The 26,221-nt window shown below is 36.9% G+C and overlaps 1 protein-coding gene across 1 annotated transcript in view; it reads right to left on the reverse strand.

Moving 5' to 3' along the window:
* PXYLP1 (2-phosphoxylose phosphatase 1) overlaps positions 1–22,740 on the reverse strand; it is a 200,378-nt gene extending 177,638 nt beyond the window's left edge. Inside the window, exon 1 of the mRNA XM_053709975.1 lies at positions 22,514–22,740. The gene's annotated coding sequence lies outside the window, so the exon portion shown is untranslated. The remainder of the gene's footprint in view (positions 1–22,513) is intronic.
* Positions 22,741–26,221: the final 3,481 nt, after the last annotated feature.

Below are 26,221 nucleotides of genomic sequence, written 5' to 3' on the forward strand. Positions count from 1 at the left end.
GAGGCAGCAGCAGGTTTTTTGGCCTGCTTTCCTTTGTTCCAAGCCTGGTTAGATCTCCAGACCGGCTTGGACTGGGCAAAATTTCCCTCTTGTTTTGTATTAGAGGAAGTTGAAGCTGCGCCACTCTTGAAGTTTCGAAAGGCACGAAAATTAGTCTGTTTGGTCTTTAATTTGTTGGACCTATCCTGAGGAAGGGCATGACCTTTTCCTCCAGTAATATCAGAAATGATCTCCTTCAGTCCAGGCCCGAATAGGGTCTGCCCCTTGAAGGGAATATTGAGAAGCTTAGACTTTGAAGTAACGTCAGCTGACCAGGACTTAAGCCATAGCGCCCTACGCGCCTGATTAGCAAAACCTGAGTTCTTAGCCATTAGCTTGGTTAAATGAACAATGGCGTCAGAAACAAATGAATTGGCTAGCTTAAGAGCTTTAAGCTTGTCAAGGATATCATCCAATGGGGTTTCTACCTGTAGAGCCTCTTCTAGAGACTCAAACCAGAAGGCCGCAGCAGCAGTGACAGGGGCAATGCATGCAAGGGGCTGGAGAATAAAACCTTGTTGAATAAAAATTTTCTTAAGGTAACCCTCTAATTTTTTGTCCATTGGATCTAGAAAAGCACAACTGTCCTCGACAGGGATAGTTGTACGCTTCGCTAGTGTAGAGACTGCTCCCTCCACCTTAGGGACCGTTTGCCACAAGTCCCGTGTAGCGGGTTAAATGAACAATGGCGTCAGAAACAAATGAATTGGCTAGCTTAAGAGCTTTAAGCTTGTCAAGGATATCATCCAATGGGGTTTCTACCTGTAGAGCCTCTTCTAGAGACTCAAACCAGAAGGCCGCAGCAGCAGTGACAGGGGCAATGCATGCAAGGGGCTGGAGAATAAAACCTTGTTGAATAAAAATTTTCTTAAGGTAACCCTCTAATTTTTTGTCCATTGGATCTAGAAAAGCACAACTGTCCTCGACAGGGATAGTTGTACGCTTCGCTAGTGTAGAGACTGCTCCCTCCACCTTAGGGACCGTTTGCCACAAGTCCCGTGTAGCGGCATCTATGGGAAACATCTTTTTAAAAACAGGAGGGGGAGAGAACGGTACACCTGGTCTATCCCATTCCTTAGTAATAATTTCTGAAAACCTCTTAGGTATTGGAAAAACATCAGTGTAACCAGGCACTGCATAGTATTTATCCAATTTACACAATTTCTCTGGAACTACAATGGCGTCACAGTCATCCAGAGTTGCTAAAACCTCCCTGAGCAACAAGCAGAGGTGTTCAAGCTTAAATTTAAATGTAGGCATATCAGAATCAGGTTGAAGTGTCTTCCCTGAGTCAGAAATATCACCCACAGATAGAAGCTCTCCTGCCTCGGCTTCTTCCCATTGTGAGGGTATATCAGACATAGCTACTGAAGTGTCCGAGAGCTCTGCATTTGTTCTAGCCCCAGAGCTGTCTCGCTTTCCTTGTAACCCTGGCAGTTTGGACAATACCTCCGTAAGGGTATGATTCATAACTGCCGCCATGTCTTGTAAAGTATACGCAATGGGCGCGCTAGATGTACTTGGCGTCCCTTGAGCGGGAGTTATAGGCTCTGACACGTGGGGAGAGTTAGTCGGCATAACTTCCCCCTTGTCAATTTCCTCTGGTGATAAATCTTTTAAAGCCAGAATATGGTCTTTATAACTTATAGTAAGATCAGTGCATTTGGTACACATTCTAAGAGGGGGTTCCACAATGGCTTCTAAACATAATGAACAAGGAGTTTCCTCTATGTCAGACATGTCTAACAGACTAGTAATGAGACCAGCAAGCTTGGAAAATACTTTAATTAATGTGAAAAAGCAGAATATAAAAAACGGTACTGTGCCTTTAAGGGAGAAAAACACAAAAACTGCAAAACAGTGAAAAAAAGCAGTTAGCCCCATGAAATTTTTACAGTGTGTATAATAGACTAAAATAGCATTGCACCCACTTGCAAAAGGATGATTAACCCCTCAGGCTCAAAAATGAAGCAAAAAAACGGTAAAACCGTTATAACAGTCACAAGCAAACTGCCACAGCTCTACTGTGTCTCCTACCTTCCCATAAAACGACTTTTGTAGGCACAAAAACCCTTTACAGAGGTCCAATATGTCAGGGGACTCCTTCAGGGAAGCTGGATGTCTCAGAATGTAAAAACTACTGCGCAGAGTGTGAAAATAGGCCCCTCCCACCATGCACTCAAAATGAAAGGGACATAAATAACTACTCCTAGGAGAAATCTAGTCAGCCATGTGGAAAACTAGGCCCCAAATAAAGATTTATCACCCTTAGTAAAAACGTTCTTAATAAATCATGCAAACGTTTAACATACTAAGCCATAAGAGCAAGTAACATGAATATTACCCTTTACTGCAAGCATGATGCCAGTCGTTTGTTAAATCACTGCCATCAGGCTTACCTTAAATATATCAGGCACTATCAGCATTTTCTAGACCTTATCATCTCTCTAGAAAAAAATATACTGAACATACCTCAGCGTAGTTAATTCTGCAGGCCGTTCCCCCAGCTGAAGTTTTCCCATACTCTTCAGTTATGTGTGAGAACAGCAGTGGACCTTAGTTACAACCTGCTAAGATCATCAAAAACCTCAGGCAAAACTCTTCTTCTAATTTCTGCCTGAGGTAAAAACAGTACAACGCTGGTACCGTTTAAAATTAACAAACTTTTGATTGAAGATAAACTACACTAATACACCACATCTCTCTTGATACTTCCTTTCTTGTCGAGAGCTGCAAGAGAATGACTGGGGTGGCAGTTAGGGGAGGAGCTATATAGACAGCTCTGCTGTGGGTGATCCTCTTGCAGCTTCCTGTTGGGAAGGAGAATATCCCACAAGTAATGGATGAATCCGTGGACTGGATACACCTTACAAGAGAAACATACTTAGAAGCTCCCAGTTTAGCTCTGTTGAAAAGGTTATCTGGAACATCCACTGAAAGTGTCTGTATAGCAAAAATAGCAGACACTCCCCCCTCTTCTGCATATGAAAAGACCCTTTACACAACTAAGAGCAAGCTGGAGTTTAAAACTTTGGGGCTTGGTTAGGAGTTATAAAGCCCACTGTATGGGCTTTATAAATGTATCATCTACAAAACATTTATGCAAAGAAAAATCTAGTGTATAATGACCCTTTAAACAGCATTTTAAATGCAGCTGCAGGTAATTACTGTTTTTATGGTGATCATCTGCAACTTACAGGGGCATGTGACCTTTTATTTCAAAGTGCAGACTCCTCTCTTTTAAATGAGGATCAGTTGTCACTCTAGCTCAAACAGGGGAGGGGAGATAGTTGCTCCATTAAAGCCCCCATCTCCTTTAGGTTAAACAGCAATTTAAATGCTGCTGCAGATAGCCGCCATTTATACTGCGATCACCTACAATGCATTTCAAAGGGTAAATGAGGGAAATTAGTGAGTCATTTGTACATGTAAGTGGCCTGGGGGATGATATATTGGCTTGCAAAGCCCTTTCCCCCAGTCCTCTAGCTCCCAGTCTCTTACTAAATGCTTGGGACGTCTCCTCGTCGTTGTTGGCGACATCCCAAGGCCTGCAGTGTGCAGGGGTACGCAGGATCTGTATCAGAAGGGGGACCCCCCCAGTATGACAAATCATGTTCGTCAACTGCACTACAAGCGTAGATCTGCATGACGAAATAGGCTCATCATGTGCATCTAAGAGGTTAAAGGGGTGTGAAAGCCAAAATGAAACTTTCATGATTCAGACAGAGCATGCGATTTTAAGAGAATTTTCCATATGCTATTGTTATCAAACTTACTGTGTTCTGTTAAATTGACAGTCAAGTAAAAAAAAAAAAAAAAAAAAAAAAAAAAAAAAAAAAAAAAAACTTTCCATGATTCAAATAGGGCATGTAATTTTAAACAACTTTCTAATTTACTTTTATCACCAATTTTCCTTTATTCTCTTGGTATTCTTAGTTGAAAGCTAAACCTTGGAAGTTTATATGCTAATTTCTTAGACCTTGAAAGTTGCCTCTAATCTAAATGTATTTTGACAGTTTTTCGCCACTTGAGGGCGTTAGTTCATGTGTTTCATATAGATAACATTGAGCTCATGCACGTGAATTTACATAGGAGTGCACTAATTGGCTAAAATGCAAGTCTGTCAAAAGAACTAAAATAAGAGGGTAGTCTGCAGAGGCTTAGATACAAGGTAATTACAGAGGTAAAACGTGTATTATTATAACTGTGTTGGTTATGCAAAAATGGGTAATTAAGGGATTATCTATCTTTTAAAACAACAAAAAATCTGGTGTTGACTGTCCCTTTAAGAACCCTTTATTGAACAGCATACCTAGGTAGAATGGGAGCTTGTTAGTGATTGGCAGCTTCACACATATTATTTCCAGCAAATAGATAATGGACAACACAAGGAAAGGGATATATTACATTCTAAAACACCTGTTTTACTGGTATTGTATAGTTCCAAAAAGTAACCACAATACAATATTTTAACTAAACCAACAATTTCCACAAAACCAAAAGCCCAACCCAGGAAAAGAACTAAAGGTACATTTTTGTTGATTACCAACTTTCTAAGCCATATCGTGCTGCTAATAATACTGTAAGGAAAGGAAATGCGATCTTGCACTATGCTGACTGTGAAAAGAGATAACTACAATTGTGGTGAAATTAACAACTATGAAGTTATGCAATCCATTAGAAGAGAGTCACTCCTATGATCATACATATGCAGTGTTTATCACTTTTGTTTAGAAAAAAATAAATATGAAGTGTTGCATAAGATGATTAGAGAGGAGTCAAAGAGCTGGCTCCAGAAACAATCAATAGCAGTCCTTAGTGTCTGTCTCCAGTAAAGTATAGTTTTAAATTCAGATGGCTAAAGATATTGACCATTAAAATGAATAATTCCTTTGCTAAATACTCATGTGAATTTTAATAAGGTTCTCTAACGGTTATCGAGAGATCCATTAAAACTCTTAGCAAACTAATGAGACGCTCACTACTGATGAGCCTAAGTTTGCCCAGATCACGTATGCAAAGAAGCATTATCTTGAAAATGGCCATTTATAATTATGTTGTTAACATTATGAGGGATCATTTTGGTTTTATGGAATTAAAAGGTGCCATCAAAAAGCTTTCTCTTCTAAGAATTTTTTCTCCAATAATTTTACTGCTATCTATATTATATTTAGTTTATTAGGAAGAATAGCAATGATAGTCCAGTAATTAAGACAATTTCTTACTTGATCTTATAAAGTGTAGCCTCTGTGTGAGGATACAGACTCCCCTTAAAATGTACAGGGAGCATGGTTGTCACCTGTCCGGGAATGACCTGGATAGTTTGGGTTTCCACTTGTGTGGCTGGGTTTGAAGTTGAGTTAGGCCCAAACATGCAAATGTCAGGGTTTGGGAAACAGCCTCAGCCAAAAGTGACATTTTGCATTTGCAACATACTGCTCATGCCTACATGTATTTCTCCCTTGTGTATGTGTGTCTTTGTGGGAGTCTGTCTGTGTGTGTGTATAAGTCAAAAACGCTGAAGATTATACCTGTTGCAAGGAAAACACCACCGCAAGAAAGTATGCAGGTAAAAGCAGACTTTATTGTAAGTCTTAGACAGACATACAGGATACATTCAAGCTTGAATGTACCCTGTATGTCTGTCTAAGACATACAATAAAGTCTGCTTTTACCTGCATATTTTCTTGCGGTGGTGTTTTCCTTGCAACAGGTATAATCTTCAGCGTTGTTCATTTGATCTTCTTTTCCGGGAGCTGGGGGAGTGTCTCCTCACCTGATGCAAGGTGTCTCGAAGTCAGCCTGTAAAGCGGTGTCGATACAACAAGGTAACTTTACTTTGTAATAGAGCTAAAATTCAGGCACATTATGCCAGTAGCTAATACTCCTTTTTCACCGTAAAGACTGATAACAGACTAGCATGATTAAATACTTGTTGCATAAGTTACATTTACAAACAGTTCGGGAGCATAAAACATAACCGAACAGGTGTACAATTACAGATCTACATCAGCAGTTATACCCGCTTTTTCATGTATGAGCTGCAACCTTTCTTGTGTGTGTGTAAGTGGCTTTGTGTGTGAGAGACTGTGTGAAAGTGAGTGTATTTAAATGTGTGTGAGAGAATGTGTGTTAGTGTGTGACAGAAAGTGTGTGTGAGAGAGAGTGTATGTGTGTGTGTATTAGAGTGTGTGTGTATTAGAGTGTGTGTGTGTGTGAGTGTATGTGTGTGAGTGTATGTGTGTGAGAGTGTGTGTGAGTATGTGTGTGTGTGAGTAAAGATGTGAATATCTATGTTTGCTGTGTACAACGCAAAAGTGTTTGGGTTTGGCCTGAACTAAAGGTGGCAACCCTAACAGGAAGTTTTGTATTTATACTTCTTATGAGCCACAACATAACAAGGTGTAATGGTATGATTTATACACAAGGTTTGTAAAACATTGATTAAAGAAGAGATAGGAACTCCAAGTTTGAACAAATGAGAACTCTAAAATCCACCAACCAAAGACTATTGAACATTTTCAAAACATACATGAAGACATATCACTTCCATATGTTAAAAAAACAACAAAAAAAGCCACCTGCGCATGTATTTTTCCCCCCGCACCTTTTAAATACCGCTGGTATTTAGAGTTCACCGAAGGGCTGCGTTAGGCTCCAAAAAGGGAGCGTAGAGCATAATTTACCGCCACTGCAACTCTCAATACCAGCGGTGCTTACGGACGCGGCCAGCTTCAAAATCGTGCTCGTGCACAATTTCCCCATAGGAAACAATGGGGCCGTTTGAGCTGAAAAAAAACCTAACACCTGCAAAAAAGCAGTGTTCAGCTCCTAACGCAGCCCCATTGTTTCCTATGGGGAAACACTCCCTAAGTCTGCACCTAACACCCTAACATGCACCCCGAGTCGAAACACCCCTAGCCTTGCAGTTATTAACCCCTAATCTGCCACCCCCGCTATCGCTGACCCCTGCATATTATTTGTAACCCCTAATCTGCCGCTCCGTACACCGCCGCAACCTACGCTATCCCTATGAACCCCTAATCTGCTGCCCCTAACTCCCGCCGACCCCTATATTATATTTATTACCCCCTAATCTGCCCCCCCAACGTCGCCGCTACCTACCTACAATTATTAACCCCTAATCTGCCGACAGGACCTCACCGCTACTCTAATAAATGTATTAACCCCTAAAGCTAAGTCTAACCCTAACCCTAACACCCCCCTAAGTTAAATATAATTTTTATCTAACGAAATAAAATAAATCTTATTAAATAAATTATTCCTATTTAAAGCTAAATACTTACCTGTAAAATAAACCCTAATATAGCTACAATATAAATAATAATTATATTGTAGCTATTTTAGGATTAATATTTATTTTACAGGCAACTTTGTATTTATTTTAATCAGGTACAATAGATATTAAATAGTTAATAACTATTTAATAGCTACCTAGTTAAAATAATTACAAAATGACCTGTAAAATAAATCCTAACCTAAGTTACAATTAAACCTAACACTACACTATCAATAAATAAATTAAATACAAATACCTACACATAAATACAAATAAATACACTAACTAAAGTACAAAAAATAAAAAAAGAACTAAGTTACAAAAAATAAAAAAATAATTTACCAACATTATAAAAATATTACAACAATTTTAAGCTAATTACACCTAATTACACCTACTCTAAGCCCCCTAATAAAATAACAAAGCCCCCAAAATAAAAAAATGCCCTACCCTATTCTAAAATAAAAATTGTAAAGCTCTTTTACCTTACCAGCCTGTAAAAAAAACATGCAATAACCCCCCCCAACATTACAACCCACATACCCCTAATCTAACCCAAACCCCCCTTAAATAAACCTAGGCTCCAACATTACCAACATTATAAAAATATTACAACAATTTTAAGCTAATTACACCTAATTACACCTACTCTAAGCCCCCTAATAAAATAACAAAGCCCCCAAAATAAAAAAATGCCCTACCCTATTCTAAAATAAAAATTGTAAAGCTCTTTTACCTTACCAGCCTGTAAAAAAAACATGCAATAACCCCCCCCAACATTACAACCCACATACCCCTAATCTAACCCAAACCCCCCTTAAATAAACCTAAAACTACCCCCCTGAAGATCTTCCTACCTTGAGTCGTCTTCACTCAGCCGAGCCGAATTCTTCATCCAATCCGGGCGATGTCTTCATCCAAGCGGGGGCTGAAGAGGTCCATCATCCGGCAAAAGTCTTCATCCAAGCGGGGGCTGAAGAGGTCAATCATCCGGCTGAAGTCTTCTATCAAGCGGCATCTTCAATCTTCTTTTTTCCGGCTCCATCTTCATCCCGCCGACGCAGAACATCCTTCCTCCACGACGAACTCCCGACGAATGAACGTTCCTTTAAGGGACGTCATACAAGATGGCGTCCCTCGAATTCCGATTGGCTGATAGAATCCTTCAGCCGGATGATGAGCTTTTCAATTTTTATTTTAGAATAGGGTAGGGCATTTTTTTATTTTGGGGGGCTTTGTTATTTTATTTGGGGGCTTAGAGTAGGTGTAATTAGCTTAAAATTGTTGTAATATTTTTATAATGTTTGTAAATTATTTTTTTATTTTTTGTAACTTAGTTCTTTTTTTATTTTTTGTACTTTAGTTAGTGTATTTATTTGTAGGTATTTGTATTTAATTTATTTAATGATAGTGTAGTGTTAGGTTTAATTGTAACTTAGGTTAGGATTTATCTTACAGGTAATTTTGTAATTATTTTAACTAGGTAGCTATTAAATAGTTATTAACTATTTAATAGCTATTGTACCTGGTTAAAATAAATACAAAGTTGCCTGTAAAATAAATATTAATCCTAAAATAGCTACAATATTATTATTATTTATACTGTAGCTATATTAGGGTTTATTTTACAGGTAAGTATTTAAGTTTAAATAGGAATAATTTATTTAATAAGATTTATTTTATTTCGTTAGATAAAAATTATATTTAACTTAGGGGGTATTAGGGTTAGACTTAGCTTTAGGGGTTAATACATTTATTAGAGTAGCGGTGAGGTCCGGTCGGCAGATTAGGGGTTAATAATTGTAGGTAAGGTAGCAGCGACGTTGGGGGGGGGGGCAGATTAGGGGTTAATAAATATTATGTAGGTGTCGGCGGTGTTAGGGGCAGCAGATTAGGGGTACATAGGGATAATGTAGGTTGCGGCGGTGTGCGGTCGGCAGATTAGGGGTTAAAAAAATTTAATAGAGTGGCGGCGATGTGGGGGGGCCTCGGTTTAGGGGTACATAGGTAGTTTATGGGTGTTAGTGTACTTTAGAGCACAGTAGTTAAGAGCTTTATGAACCGGCGTTAGCCCAGAAAGCTCTTAACTCCTGGCTTTTTTCTGCGGCTGGAGTCTTGTCGTTAGATTTCTAACGCTCACTTCAGCCAAGACTCTAAATACCAGCGTTAGGAAGATCCCATTGAAAAGATAGGATACGCAATTGGCGTAGGGGGATCTGCGGTATGGAAAAGTCGCGGCTGGAAAGTGAGCGTTAAAACCTTTCCTGACTGACTCTAAATACCAGCGGGCGGTAAAAACCAGCGTTAGGACCCCCTAACGCTGGTTTTGACGGCTAACGCAGAACTCTAAATCTAGACGACAGTACACTGTGCATATAGCCAGCAAGCTAGAACATTTTGACACTATCCTGCCTGCTTCTACTAAGAGTTGGCCATCTGTTATATAAATAGCTTCATTTTATTGGTACCCCTTGTTGAAAAGAATACCTAGGTAGGCTCAGGTGTGGCAATGCACTACTGGGAGTTAGCTGCTGATTGGTGGCTGCCCATATATGCCTCTTGTTATTGGCTTACTGGGTCTGTTCAGCTAACTCCAAAGTAGTGCATTTCTGAACCTTCAACAAAGGATACCAAGAGATCAAAGGCAATTTTATCATAAAAGTACATTAGAAAGTTGCTCTATCTGAATCATTAAAGACAAATGTTTGGTTTCATGTCCCTTTAATTCTCTTGGCATCATTTGTTGAAGAGCATACCTAGATAGGCACAGCAGCATGCATGCGTCTGTAGTTCTGTATGGCAGCAGTGTTTACAACAATCTATAACATTATAAAATAGAAATGAATTCAAAGACCAAATAAATAAATGGACAGTAAAATCTAAATTAAGTGTTTATGATTAAGATAATGCAATTTTAAACAACTTTCCAAATTACTTATATTATCAAATTTGCTTGGTCCTCTTGATATCCTTTGATGAAGAATAAACTTAGAAAGGGTCATAGAACCTCAGGAGTGTGCATGTGTCTTTAGCACTCTATAGCAGCATGGTTTGCAATAATGTTTGTAACATTGATAAAAGTTTATTCTTCAAAAAACAAAAAGAAACAAAGCAAATTTGATTATATAAGTAAAATGGAAAGTTCTTTAAAATGTCTGCTCTATCAAGGCTTTTACTATCAAAGCACTGCAAGTTTGCACTTGTTATCTCACAATGTTTTTTTTCTGTGTGTTTAAACATTGGTCAATATGTATTCTCGGAAAGACAACTATTTGCTTAGGCATGGCAGTTTTTAATTTTTAAAAATTGTCTTCACACAGAAGGGGTAACTGCCAGAATCATTCTCTAGGAAAAGAAAAATTTCCTTTAGTAAATTTATTTACGTGGCTGGAAAACTATAACAGGGAAGTTAAATTTAAACATAAATTCAAATGTCACAAGCCAAGCATTCTAATCTAAGCAGATGTATTGGAAAACTGTAAACTAAATAAAGAATCAATAAATGTATTAAGGCTTGAAAACAATGAGGACAGAATGGAATATTGAGCTCCCTCGTGTTTTCAGTAATAACTATTAAAAGCCTTTTCGTAGTAATCGCTATATATGCACAAAGGGATTAGGAAGAGACAAGCAATTGATTTCAAATTGTGCCAAGTCTATGTGAGTTATATACTGATTTGTGGTTTTAAGAAAGATCACTGCCTAATAGTTACAGGCAAAAAAATAAATTATTGCATAAATAATTTATGAAATGCAAACCCTTACTTTCCCAGAAGAACATGCAACACATAGCAGTGGAATTTTCTGAAGACCACTTAAATTAAAAAAATACAGCTGTTGCTCAGTTTTAAATAACATTAATGTATAAATTATAAACATCCATCTCATATTATATATATATATATATATATATATATATATAATATATATATATATATATGAGCCAAAAGTAGGTATACAGTACTGATCAATCATGGTATATTTATATTTATTTTTCATTATTAATTCTTTCACGTTCACCTGACTTAACACCTTTGGACTTCTATTTTGGGGGTGTGGTAAAGGAGGAGGTTTTTAAGAGGAAGCCTCACACAGTGGACAAATTGAAGTTCATCTTGCAAGCATTTATCGAGATTGGACCTAACTGGAATTTGTGTGTTACTGTGTGTCAAAGTGTCAGGGACAGGTTCTAGGAATGTTGCAATGTTGATGGAGGAAATTTAGAACAACCTTAGAGACTAAAAATGACCCGATCAGCTATCTAAATATAAATCATTAAATATAACTTGATGTTTATTACACAATAATTAACGCACATTGTTTTCTATAATACAATTTAGTTATACTAAATGCAGATTATTTTTTAAATTTAAAGGGATATGATACCCAAATGTTTAAAGTGAATGTAAATTTTGATGCTAAAGTGCCCGGCTTTTAAAACTTTGATTAAAAACAGGAGCACTTTAATTCATCAAAATTTACATTTCACTCGTGTTGTGACAAAAAAACTTACCTTTTAAACTTCACAGCAGCTTCAGCTTCCTCCGGTCTCACAAGCCATTTCTGATGTCAGAAATGATTGATATGTCATCCTCCAATCACAGCTTCCCCCCCCCCCCCCCGGGGGATTCAGTGTCTGATTCACTGCTGTGATTGGAGGAAGCCGGATGCCTCATTTTAGACCCAGGAAGAGGCTTTGAAACGGGTGGAGGAAGTTTTAAAGTTTTAAAAACCAGGCACTTTAGCATCAAAATTTACATTCACTTTAAAGTGCCATAAAACATGTTGAGTTATGTGCATTTAAAAAAAGGGTCAACTGACACAAAACAGTGTGTGAAAAAAAATAATCTACAAAATGACTTACAATTTAGTGTTGCTAAGTGTACCCTGCTTCACCCCTTATCAGTGCCCTACTCCAAATGTGTGGTATCAAATAAAGTGTGCATGTGAGGATAATTACGTATGCAAGCAAGGGGGGTTGAGGAGGGGCAGCAGGTACTGCTATTGTTTGTTTCCAAGAGGCTTGCTTGTTTCCATGGGGATAATGTTACATGATTTGTGAGAGCTTCAGCATTATACTGTGCACTGTTTTAGTCAGGTGTCATGTAACTCTGCCCCCTACCATGCATGTGCACAAGTGCATTCTGCAGAAGCTATGGCCTGTAGAGCACCTCTATATATGGAAATGCCCAGTGGGGAGCTTGCTGCAAACAAAACTATGCCTGAATTAAAGGTGTTAATGGGGGTTAAAACAGAAAATGTTTTGCAGGTAAGCGTTGGCTGCATTATATATTTAGAAACTTATGTTAGTTCATACTGTTTTATGTCCCTTTAAGCATTTGAGAGTGTTGCAGCAAAGCTATAAAAAGGTGACTAGAAAATATAACAGGTCTATGTAAGAAAAGGAAGATATTTTACCTCAACATTTCCTCAGTAGCTACATTCCATTGTAAAGGGACTTTAAGCAGCCAATCAAAAGGCTTGCAACGGAGCGTGCATCTGGCATTTTATTTCACTCTTCAGTTTAAAGAGATACTAAACACAAATGTTGATGATTAAATGTTCATAAATGTAAGCTTAGGAGCTGGCCCATTTTTGGTTCAGAACCCTGGGTAGCGCTTGCTGATTGGTACCTACATTTACCCATCAATCAAGCAAGTGCTACCCAGGCTCTGAACCAAAAATGGTCCGGCTCCTAAGCTTACATTCCTGCTTTTCAAATAAAGATAGCAAGAGAACTAAGAAAAATTAATAATAGGAGTAAATTAGAAAATCTGAATCATGAAAGAAAAAAAAATGGGTTTAGTATCCCCTTAAGAAAGTTTATTATGAAGTATCACGCAATTTCAGTGAATTCTCATGAGATCACAGTAAAGTAAAGTGTGACATCAGCACTGATAAAGCTGTTTGTTTTTTAACTTTCAACTGGACAGTAGCTGGAGGATAACAGTTCACAGAGCACTTACTCTTGTGAGCTGAAGACATTTTGAGGTAAAATATCTTCCTTTTTTACATAGAGATGTTCAGATGATATTATTTTCTATTCAGCTTGTTACAGTTAATCTGCATCACTTGTGATTTAGCATATGGGTATTTTCTCCTTTTAAGTTAGTATTTTTTTGTAAAAATAAAATGAACCCCATAACAAGAGGCATGTGTGCATAGCCATCAATCACCAGTAGTGCATTGCTGCTCATAAGCCTACCTTTGTATGCTTTTCAACAAAGGATGCCAAGAGAATGAAGGAAATTAGATAAGAGAAGTAAACAGAAAAGTGTTTTAAAAGTGCATGCTCTTTGTGCACCATGAAATTGTAAATGAGTATCTCTTTAAAGGGACAGTCTAGTCAAAAATAAACTCATGATTCAGATAGAGAATGTAATTTTAAACAACTTTCCAATTTACTTTTATAATCAATTTTGTTTTGTTCTCTTGGTATTTTTAGTTGAAAGCTAACACTAGGTAGGCTCATATACTAATTTCTAAGCCCTTGAAAGCCACCTCTTATCCGAATTCATTTTGACAGTTTTTCACAGCTAGATGGCGTTAGTTCCTGTGTGCCATATAGATAACATTGTGCTAATGCACGTGGAGTTACCAATGAGTCAGCACTGATTGGCTTAAATACAAATCTGTCAAGAGAACTGAAATAAGGGAGCAGTCTGCAGAGGCTTAGATACAAGTTAATCACAGAGGTAAAAAGTGTATTAATATAACTGTGTTGGTTATGCAAAACTGGGGAATGGGTAATAAAGGGATTATCTATATTTTTAAACAATAAACATTCTGGTGCAGACTGTCCCTTTAAGGACAACCCCCCCCCCCCCCAAAAAAAACAAATTCAAATATTACAAAAAAAAAATAATGATTTCCTAAAATACCTAAATATACACTTGATGAAGTGAGCTAAAAGCCACAATGTGCACAGTCAATTAGTTTAAAAAGTTAGAATTAAAACATTTGGCAAACAGAAGAGGAGAAATTATATATATATATTTATATCTAGAATCAGAACAAAGTAAATAATATATTGATTATGAGCAAGTTATAAAATGAGAATGATACTTGAGTTTTCATCAAGAGCTTCAAACTGGATGATGGTGAAGTGTATGAGGCGTTATGGCACATAGGAGTGAAACACGACAAATACTGTAAGGTGAATATAAAATTCCCAGCATTTTTTCAATACATTGCCAAATGGTATTGAATGCATGAGCAAGTAACCTTTTAAAAAGGAATTTACAGCCAGCGGCAAGACAACACTATTACAAACCCGTCCCTCCTGCAGGCATTAAGTTATAGCCTGGTCTCACCACATTAAAGGACAGTTCCCCCCCAAAAAATTATCCCCTTTAAATTGTTCCCAATGATCCATTTTACCTGCTGGATTATATTAAATTGTTTACAGGTAGCTCTTTTACCCTTTTTGGCATTTGAAATAGCAGATTTAGGCTGTGGTATCCCCATCTATACTGAAAGTTTCTATACTGGAGTCCAGGCTATTGATAAGTAACCACAGCTAGCAGAAGAAGTGACACTATCAGTGGGATGCAGGATAAAATATAAAAAAATAAAAATAAAATTATATTTTTTCATTGTTCTCTTTAAAAGGGACACTAAACCCAATTTTTTTTTTTTAGTGATTTAGATAGAGCATGCAATTTTAACCCTTTGAGTGCTAATGACGGCTCTGAGCCGTCACAGAGTTTCCCACTCTGGTGCTAATGACGGCTCAGAGCCGTCACTAGCACTCTCCCACCTTGAGGGAGATCTGGGGGCTCCCACCCCCTCCTACCCCGACGATCATGCATGTAGAGTGACAGGCATCGCCGGGGCTTCCCGTTTTGCATGGTGATGTCACGCGCAATAACGTGATGACGTCACTGCGCAACTTTATTTATACTTAACAATGTTAAGTATAGGAGCAGGGGGCATGCGGCTTAGAAGCCTGTATCTCAGGCATCTAAGCAGCTACAGACCCCCAACACCCACTGTTGGAAAGGTAATCACATAACCTTTCGAACAGTGTAAGTCTTGGGAGTCTGAAATTTTTTTTTAAAAAAAATTGTTCAAAAAAAAAAAAAAAAAACTTTAAAAAAATCTTAGCACCCAGGTGGGAAAGTGCTTAGCACTCAAAGGGTTAAGCAACTTTCTAATTTACTCCTATTATCAATTTTTATTTGTTCTCTTGCTATCTTTATTTAAAAAGCAGGAATGTAAGCATAGGAGCTGGCCCATTTTTGGTACAGAACCTGGGTTATGCTTGCTTATTGGTGGCTAAATCTCAGCCACCACTAAACAAGTGCTATCCATGGTGCTGAACCTAAAAATGGGCCGGCTCCAAAGATTTAAATTCCTGCTTTTTAAATAAAGATAGCAAGAGAGCGAAGAAAAATTGATAAATAGGAGTACATTTGAAAGTTGTTTAAAATTGCATGTTCTATCTGAATCATGGAATAAAACATTTGGGTTTAGTATCCCTTTAAGTATTGAGCTTTGGTTTTTCAGACCATTATAAGATAAAGAAGCGTGTGTACACAAAGTGATAACATAATAAGATATGATATTACCTGAAACTCAACTCATTGTAATAGGCTGTGGAGGTCTATTTAGTGTTCCTGCGTGAGTGTAAACAGCACTCCATAGAGGCTTTTTGTGCGTGCCGGGTTGTGCTTGTATTAAAAGTTGAAATGAAAAAGTTTGCGCATGAGCATTAACCCGACCAGCGCAAAAAGTGGAACATGGAATATTGTCAATGCATTAACATATTCTCCCATAGACTTCAATGGAGCACAAAAACTGGGGGGAAAAAAAATCTAACACCCATACTCACGCACTAACCCAATTGCGTTTAATCAATGGTGGCTACACACAAATGTCTCTTGTCATTGGCTCACTAATGGCAACCTGAAGTGCATTGCTGCTCTGGCGATAACTTTATAGGTTTAATTATTTTAAATAATTATTATTATTTTTAAACACATAGGCATTATTATTATTTATAAACACATAGGCAAATGCAATCAATTGTGTAATAATAAAATGCTCTGACGTGTTAGAGTATTTTCTTTTTTTTTTACTTTCATGTCCCTTTAACTGACCTCAGAAAAAGGATAAGATAAGGAGAACATGCCATTAAATGTACTTTATAAAGATTACATTACACTTGATACAATATTTAAACAACGAATGTAATAAAAACAATCTGCATATTATTATAAGGCATAGTGTTGCCTATAGTACAATATTATATTTAGCATTTACTTAGGGCTAGATTACGAGTGGAGCGCAAAATTGCGATTATGCGAGTGCAGTATTTGCGCTCCACTTGTAATATCAGGCCACGTCATGTTGTGCTCCTGGCATGTGCATGCTTCCTTTCTAGATATCTCTTCAACAAAGAATAACATAAGAACAAAGCAAATTTGATAATAGAAGTAAATTCGAAACTGTTTGTAAAAATTGTATTCTCTATTTGAATCATGAAAGAAAAATTTGGGTTTCATGTGCCTAACCCCTTTGTGGGAATTTTAGAGAACTTGCCTAAAATAACGAAGACTTTTTAGCATTTTTAAACAGAAATAGAGCCTTGATTTTTTTTTTTTTTTTTACCGACAAAAACCTATATAATTGCTATATAGAATGAAGCATTCAAAGAAAAGATTAGTCAAAGAATAACATGTAAATGTATTTTTAAAAGTTTCATTAGCTGTTTAAATATTGACAAAATAAGTGTAACGTTTTAGTGTCTATAAAACTATGGGGGCTGCCATGTTGTAACTTAGGCTACCTTCTCTGCTGTGGCCAATGAGGGAGAGAGTTCTGCACTTCCATATCTAACAGGAACAAAAAGCTCACAATTTCAGAATGGAATTACAGGAAAAGGAGACAAAATAAATACTGTAATGTAAGTATATTGTAGAGTATATAAAAGATTTCTCATTTTATATTAACATCTCAAAGTGTGAAAGCAATGTCTAATTCTCATACGATCCTAAAATAAAAATAAACATGAGATTAAGTCACGAAAAATTACAATGTTCAATATTAATAGCTTTATTTTGAATGCAACATCTACTATTTACTTCTTATCCGCTGACAGCCTCGAGACAAACCACATTTTTTTTTTTTTTTTTTAAATGACGAGAATTGCGTGGTCCAATTAAACCCATGATGTTTTGGCATTTTAGCATCAGGGGGGAAAAAATCAATTCCTTCGCGCATGCATTAGTGACGTCATGCAGCTTCTGATCGTTCCTTACTTGCATGCGTAGTTTAACTTTGAAGACATCTGCCCACAGTTCAGTAGAATAAAGATATTCAGCGTAGAAAAGATTTGGATCAATCTTAGTGTAAATATATTCATGAAGCGCTTGAAAAAGGTATCAGATATTTACAAACCAATAATAGCATATCAAATTTGATTTATTACTGATTATTTATTCATGGATTCATTATATTGTCCAAAGCGTAAATAGAAGCATTGCGCATGCGCAAATCGTCTAGTTTGCTATTCACGGCTAACAATGTAAACAATGAATCGCATGACTCATTGTTTACATTATAGCCGTATGCGTTCAAGAGAGCATGCGCAAAGGATTCAGAAAAGGTCATCACTGCGTCATCAATATTTAGATTGCGGGTGGAGCCGCAATAGAAATAACAGTGAGAATAGAAGGAAGTAGAGGGGGCGGAGCATACAAATCAAGCAACGGATCGGTAAAGATTAAAAGTTATTAACAAAATATAATGCATTTAAAGAAAAAAATATAGCGACTAATACCTACTAGATAGGTTTAAGCAGATTAGATTATGTTATGTAAAAATTACCATCACTTTAAGTAGATAACCGAAGGTATTGATCTAGGCCCATTTGGTACATTTCATGCCATCATTCCACCGCCAAATGTGATCATATAATAATAAAAAAAAAAACACAGTGTTTCTCACTGAAATTATTTACATACCGCTTGTGCAATCATGACACAAATGATGGCAAAAGCTTATCTGGGATCCCCTTTGTTCAGAAATATCAGACATACTGTACATGGCTTTACCATTGTTTTTTTATTAGAAGGCTGCTAATTGCAGATGCGCACTACACTTCTATTATTCCCGACAGTGAAGGGGTTAATCAGGTAGCTTGTAAGGTTAATTTTAGCTGTAATGCAGAGATTACCCTCCAACCTGACACCTCCCAAACAACTCTCTAACCCTCCCCCTCCCACTAATGGCAGCTGTCTGTTATTTTTCTGTAGTGTAGTGTTACCATCTAGTGCTTGTGCAAATGTATAACATTATTGCAAAATTTCTGCCATATAGGGCTCGATTTATCAAAGCCCTACGGCTGCAAGTTCTCACAAGAACTTGCTCGCCATAATTTAACAAGCAGCGGTCACCAGACCGCCGCTTCCCTAACCTCTTTGCCACCTCAAGAGATTGACAGCTCTTGCCCACGCGTGATTGCCAATCACGCGCGGGCAGGGGGCGGGATTGAACGAGAGCGCAAAATTGCGCTCGTGTGTAATGGTGATTACTTGCGGGTAATTTTGCCCCGCCACAGGCGAGCTGAGGCATACAGGGGCACGTATATGCGCCCCTGTCCGCCTCAGCTTTGATAAATCTAGCCCATAGTGCTTCATATGCATGCACACCCCTGAGCTTTTTTCAACAAAAGATTTGAGGAGAATGAAGAAAATTTGATAATAGAAATAACTTAGAAAGATTATTCAAATTGCATGCTCTTTCTGAATCATGAAAGAAAAAAAAAAAGTGGGTTTCGTGTCCATTTAATGACGCTTTAAATATACATTTCAACATTAAGGTAACACATTTTCCCATTAAACATATGTGTAAAAACTAGATACGGTCTTCAAATAAATAAAATAAGATATCGTTAATAAAAGTCAGTGTAAGAAATATTTACTTGAATGAAGGGCCCGCAGGCAAAATCATATACTGTATGTAGGCAGGTCGCTCTGGAGGGAAGGAAAATCACAGTAAAAGCCCTCCTATAGTTTCCTATTGAATAAAATATCTGTTTTTAAAACCATGATGTACCAGGGCTAAATGTATTAAGAGAAAAAAAAACCATTGTATGCTTTTACAATGTTGTAAAATTCACTTTCATCACTGAAAACTTGTCAGACGTTTGCAGCAATAATTATTATAATGAACAGTTTTTAGTTAAGAGATATTAATTATTTATTATTATTTAACATCCTTGAAAAGAACTATTCAAATTTGCATTTACAAAGCCCATGATTTTATCACTCAAAGTTTTCTTGCTGGTCTTGCAGGGAATGTAAAAGATTTAAAACCTTCTACAAACAAAGGTGCAGCCATATGTGTTTCTTCACACACAAAAAACAACAGAAACGTGTGAATCTCTTTTATTCATGAGTATGTTCTAGTTTCCTTAGTATTTAAAGGGACACTCAAGTCAAAATTAAACTTTAATGATTCAGATAGAGCAACAATTTTTAAAAAATAACTTTCCAATGTACTTCCATTAACAAAATGTGCAGTCTTTTTATATTTACACTTTTGAGTCACCAACTCCTACTGAGCATGTGCAAGAATTCAGAGAATATACGTATATGCATTGGTCATTGGCTGATAGCTGTCACATGATAAAGGGGGAGTGGAAATAGACATAACTTTGAAATTTGAAGTTCAGACTAAGGGGTCAATTTATCAAAAGGTTTTGCAAGCCTTTCGACCCACTACGGCTGCAAGTTCTCACAAGAGAACCTGTACGCCGTATTTAACAAGCAGCAGTCATCCGACTGCTGCTTCCCTAATCTTTCGCCACATCTAAAGTGCCGAAATTCAATCTTCGCGGTCTAGTCTGACCGGGGAGATTGACAGCTCCTACCCGTGCGTGAATGGCTGTGCGCGGATAGGGGGCGGGATTGCACGCGAGCGCAAAATAGCGCTCCTGTGCAATGCTGAATTCCGCCTGGGGAATTCAGCCCACCAGAGGCGAGCTGCTATGGACAGGGGCGCATATGTGCGCCCCTGTCTGCCTCAGCTTGATAAATCGCCCCCTTAGTGCAATTGCATTATCTTGTTATCATGCATTTGTTGATTATGCTAATCTTTTGTATTTACTGGTCCTTTAACATATTTATTGAAATTAACAATTATAAAACATTTTGCCTTTCAAAAAAAACAAAAAACATCAGTCAGTGAGTAGGTGACAGCCATGTAAGAAAAGCAAAAGGAAACAGCCGAGATAAAACAAAAAATGTAATACAGGTAGAAAACCCTTTATCCAAACTGCTTGGGACCGGAAAAGGTTTGGCTTTTGGAACATTTGCATCTTTAAAATGGGACAATTTGAAGAGGGGATAGAACCAAGAGTAAACAACATCTTTATGTCATTTAGGAAATATTTGCATGTCATAATAATGCGTATACATGCAACTTAAAGGTAGTTTTATATAATTTTTAATACTTTTGCATACATAGTACCATCAGAAACTGTATTTTTTTAATCATTTTATTTTAAAAAAATAATATTAAGTAAAAAGTTTGGATTTCATTATAAGTTTGGACTTTGGAATATGTACCTGTACTGTTTTTGTTTTTTGGTTTAAAGTTTCCATAGAAGCATACTAAAATATAAAAAATAAATTGCTCGGTGTAAGAAGAAAATATTTTCTTAATTACATTTGCATAACATACAGTAAGAAAGAAAGTGATTCATTTACTGTAGGTGGCATCACACCTATTTATGTCTCCGAGTACAAATTAATAAATATTCATACCAATGTGTCTGTCTGCAACAATAATTCTAAACAAGAGTAAGGACACTTTAGTTACACAACATTTGGTCTAAGGGTGAAATGTTCCCAAATTGGTCATGGTATACAGCATTTCTGTGAGAATAAACTTGCATTAATCTTCAGGGTTTTTTTTTGTGATACATACATCTTTAATATATCTTATTTATATTTATTCCCCCTTAGCGTTTTCATTTGTAACATTGTATTATGAATGAAGTCAAAGGTGTGTAAAAAAAACAGAAGAAGAATGTCAAAAGTGCAAGATGTGTAGTGTCGACTGTAGTGTTTAACATATGCATAGTTACTAAAATCATAAGATTGTGAATCATTATGTTTTACTCTGGTTGTCCAACATAAGACTTTGGGGCCATAATGCAAGTTTGTATAAAAGTGTATATTTTTGTTTGGATTAATGGGATTTTTGAAAATGAATTCAGCAGCCTTGTAAAGGAAATACAATTCCAATGAGGTTTCTCAATAAAAAGGGAAAATCACATCTGATACTAAACAAGTGTTAGAAAAGCTTTCTTTATCTTACATCGATAAAAAAATGACAATTTAACAACTTCCCTGTTGTGTTTACAGAAATATTTATCTAGTGTATTGACTGATATGATACAATTATATATGCAACAATACAGATATGTTCTTTAAACACACCAGTCATGATCTCCCAGGGTCTTTAGAGCCTGCAAGATTTCTGCCCAAGTAACTTGATTTGTATTCATTTTACTGCAGTTACATATCTGGCACATATGCTTTGTGCACACACTATGTGAAATACCCATAATGAACACTTGTACGATTATTACCTTATGTACTGGTTTACCTGATTTTTTAAATGCTGAATTAGTCCATCAGCTCTGCTTGCATACATAGTTAAAATTCCCTTTGACACTAACGATTCTTCAGTGCTATTGAGCTATCCGCTAGAGAACCCATCTAAGTGCAGCAGCTTTAGGCCACACATGGAGTGAATGGTAAAGCACATCTGCAAGTTGTTACATGCTAAATAATGTCATACTATTTTTTTTTACTAAACTATTTTAAATGCCACACCAGGACAAACGAATGCATTAACTTGAACAGTCTATATACAATGTTTCATACTTGTTATCGTCTTTGCAATCTACAAAAAAAAGAGTAGATCCTAGTGATTTTCAGATCAGCAGTTGTGTAAAATAAAATCAACCTTCAAAATAGAGCAACGATTTCAGAGCATTACACTACAGCACCCATTTATTATCTGAACAAAGTGCAAATGCCATAAATGTTTTCTTAACACAGAGAACGATGTAGCTAGCACATGTAAGCATAACTGTATAATGAAAATAATATTTAGGTACATATGAAAGAGAAGAGTATGGAGAATATTATTGCCTACCTGGCAGCCTGATCACTGAACCAGATGATCACATAAAAGGGTTGAGAGGATGAGTGAATACAGGGAGGGAGCAGATAAAAAGAGGAGGAGATAAAGTGAATTAGATGTGGAGTATAACACAGGAGGAAGAGGAGGAGGTAGAATAATGAAAGAAAAAGGGGAGGGGGGATAAAAGAGAAAAAAGAAAGAGGGAAGCGGACACGTTCCTAGAAATGTAGTGAAATCGAGTGTGTGTGGGAGGGATGGAAAAGCATATAATCAATAGGGTGGAGAAAGGATCAGTGGGCGTGGAGGTGTGATATATAAAACGGGCTCTGGGTGTATAAGGAAATCTATAGGATACCTTAACTGACATAGAGGATAAGATAGCAGTGTATTACATAACGCAGGTTGTAGCCAGCGGATTAACGGTTTAAACTGAAAAAAATGGTCATGTATGGAAAAGTATGTGACCTGCTACAGTACAGGGGCTCAAAGTCTGGCAACCAGCTCACGACGTCTGCATAGCAACCGTTGCTATGCGACGTCACGTAGCGTCAGTGCGCCATTAGTTGGCTGTCACCTGGTATGGCTGGCAGCGCCCGCCACCTATCCTAAACGTCACACGAACGGGGTTTGCTCCTCTCTTCATCCGCTGAAGTGAAGGCACAGTTTGTTCTTTTGATTGGTGGAATGTTAGTCATTTCTGAGCGTGTGAACTGAATAATTAACATGTACGCGTGATACTTACAGATTCAGTTTCTCGCGGGCACAGTTCAATTTACATGATATCTGTGGGCGGGATGGAACCTGGTATTGTTTACAGTAATAATAGTATGGCAAATTTTGTTCAAAATCAAAATACTAATTAGTTGGGTACATCTGCGTTTGCAGTAATATTGCAGTCACAGAATCGCTGGTATCAATCATACCTATGAATAACGTTAATGCAACCGCACACAAATAACTGAAGTTAAAGGGACAGTAGACATCTTGATATATTTTTATATAGAATGTTTAGTTATGGATAGTGAAAGTAATTTACCTCGGAAAACTGACCAATTTCTAATTTTCATAAGTTAGAATGCACCCTGCTGACTTGTCACAGCTGTATATCTGTCCCTAATTGACACTGGAGTAGCCATCAGACACTTCTAAATCAGTGGTAATGTTATCAGACACTGCAAAATACATAGTGCAATTTGTAACATAATGTAATAAATAAAATAATGATTACACAGTTGTCACACATACATCACCGTCTATAATGTGCAATATGGTAAGATTTAACTGTGGAAATTTAAAGATACAGAGCCCCAAATATCAACCCATTGCTTATAAAGTGACATTTTTGAAATACTTCTATATGGGTTAAAAACAAAATCTCCCATTGGACCAATAATTTGTCAATGCATGTGAGTTAAACACACTCCCTCTATGATATCCAAAGATCTGGTAAGATTTTACTGTGGAAATTTAAAGAAACAGAGCCCCAAATATAAACCCATTGCTTATAAAGTGACATTTTTGAAATACTTCTATATGGGTTCAAAATAAAATCTCCCATTGGACCAATAATTTGTCAATGCAGGTGAGTCGTACACACACCCCTCTATGATATCCAACAAAATGGGAAGATTTTACTGTGGAAATTTAAAGATACAGACCCCCAAATATCAACCCACTGCTTACGAAGTGAAGTTTTTGAAATACTTCTATATGGGTTAAAACCAAAATCTCCCATTGGACCAATAATTTGTCAATGCAGCTGAGTTATACATACCCCCCTCTATGATATCCAACGATATGGTGAGATTTTACTGTGGAAATTTAAATACACAGAGCCCCAAATATCAACCCATTGCTTATAAAGTTACATTTTTTAAATACTTCTATATGGGTTCAAAATAAAATCTCCCATTGGACCAATAATTTGTCAATGCAGGTGAGTCGTACACACACCCCTCTATGATATCCAACGATATGGTAAGATTTTACTGTTGAAATTTAAAGATACAGACCCCCAAATATCAATCCACTGCTTACAAAGTGACATTTTTTAAATACTTCTATATGGGTTAAAAACAAATTCTCCCATTGCACATTTAGAGTAAACACAGTTTTTTATTCAAATTATTTTTATTTAAATTTTAAAATAATTAATAAACATTACACATTATTAAAAGGTATTAATTTAAATAGATCTGAAATACAAAAATAAACCTAAAAAAACATGCATCTAATCATATATACATACACTATACAAATTAGTAGGAATAATGTTCCAAATAGACATTTGAACTTTCTTTGTACTATTTATGGTGACTTTGGAATTTAATTTAATTCATGTCTGTGTTTATTTGAAAATTTTGCATTTCCAAACATATTTTGCCTTTTTAACTGCAATATCTGGTATATTTTGACAACCTTGATGATACCAATTTGAACATGTTGAGCACTGAACCATCAACTCCCCACAGTAAACGATCCTACATATGCAGTACACTGGGAGCACAGCAATGTCTAGGTCAAGTGCTTCTCTTCTACTTTTACTTGGGAAAGGTGTTATGAATTGATCCTGGAAACATGCTGTAATGTGTGATCTTAACTTGGCTTGGTCAAATGTAAGGCTAGTTGGACTTTTATCAAATGCTAGACTAATTGCAAATGCTATTGCAAATACTCCACAATCATGTGCATTTCCTTGTTTCTGAACATTCTTAACATTTATTTTTCAAATATAAGAATAACCAAAGCGCCAATGATCAAGACTAGGTCTGAATAGTGTTGTCGTGAGGTTACAATGAATAGCAGATAAATTAAAATATAATTTATAATATTTATTTACATACAAATGACAAATATCATGGATCCATGTACAATATTTTAAAAGTGCAAATGGCAATGCATCAGTTAAAAATATACAAAATTATTCCATATACAATTATTCTATTTATCCTGACTAGGTGGTACTTGACACCTACCAGACTTAAATTCATTTTCCCTGCGTCGTCGGACCTTTGTTGGAGGGGTTGTGGGGAAAGGGGGACGATGACACACATGGTGGGCATGTCCTAAATTGTCACCTTTTTGGAAGGGCATACAGAATATCCTACAAGTCATAATGGGGCGGGGGGATTCCTATCAGCTAGACCCGACAACGGCCCTACTGAACCTGTTACCTAAATGTAAATGTTAATTAAGAACACGACTAATTCAGTTGGCATTGAATTCTGCTAGGTCCTTAGTCGCTAGGCTCTGGAAATCTCAAATCTGCCCGACCCTAAAGGACTGGCACTCTCACATGACAGATACCTTGAGAATGGAAGAATACGGTTTCTTTAAATCGAATAGGTTAGAATTCTTCCATGATTTAAAATTCATCTGGGATGACATCCAAAATGATCTGAGGATAGAAGGGGGGAGCTTTACACAAGTTACAGGAGTGACCTAGGAGGAATGACAGGCCTAGTGTTATCTTAGAGAGGTATGGCTGACGTGGTCCCACCCCTGCCTGATACTCTAATAATGACCTCTTTAGCTTAGCACTTCTCTCAAAGGTTGATAGTTAAATACAAAGTCGAGGGATACCACTAGATGTGTAGAATATATACAAAGTGATCTTAAATTAAGAAATGTCGGCATAGTTTTGTTGTTGTTTGAGTTATGTTTTGTACATTGGTGTCATTGACAATCACCATGCATTTATATGTAGTGGGGCTACTGTTT

Source organism: Bombina bombina, chromosome 4 (genome assembly GCF_027579735.1).
Source record: "Bombina bombina isolate aBomBom1 chromosome 4, aBomBom1.pri, whole genome shotgun sequence".
NCBI lineage: Eukaryota > Metazoa > Chordata > Amphibia > Anura > Bombinatoridae > Bombina > Bombina bombina.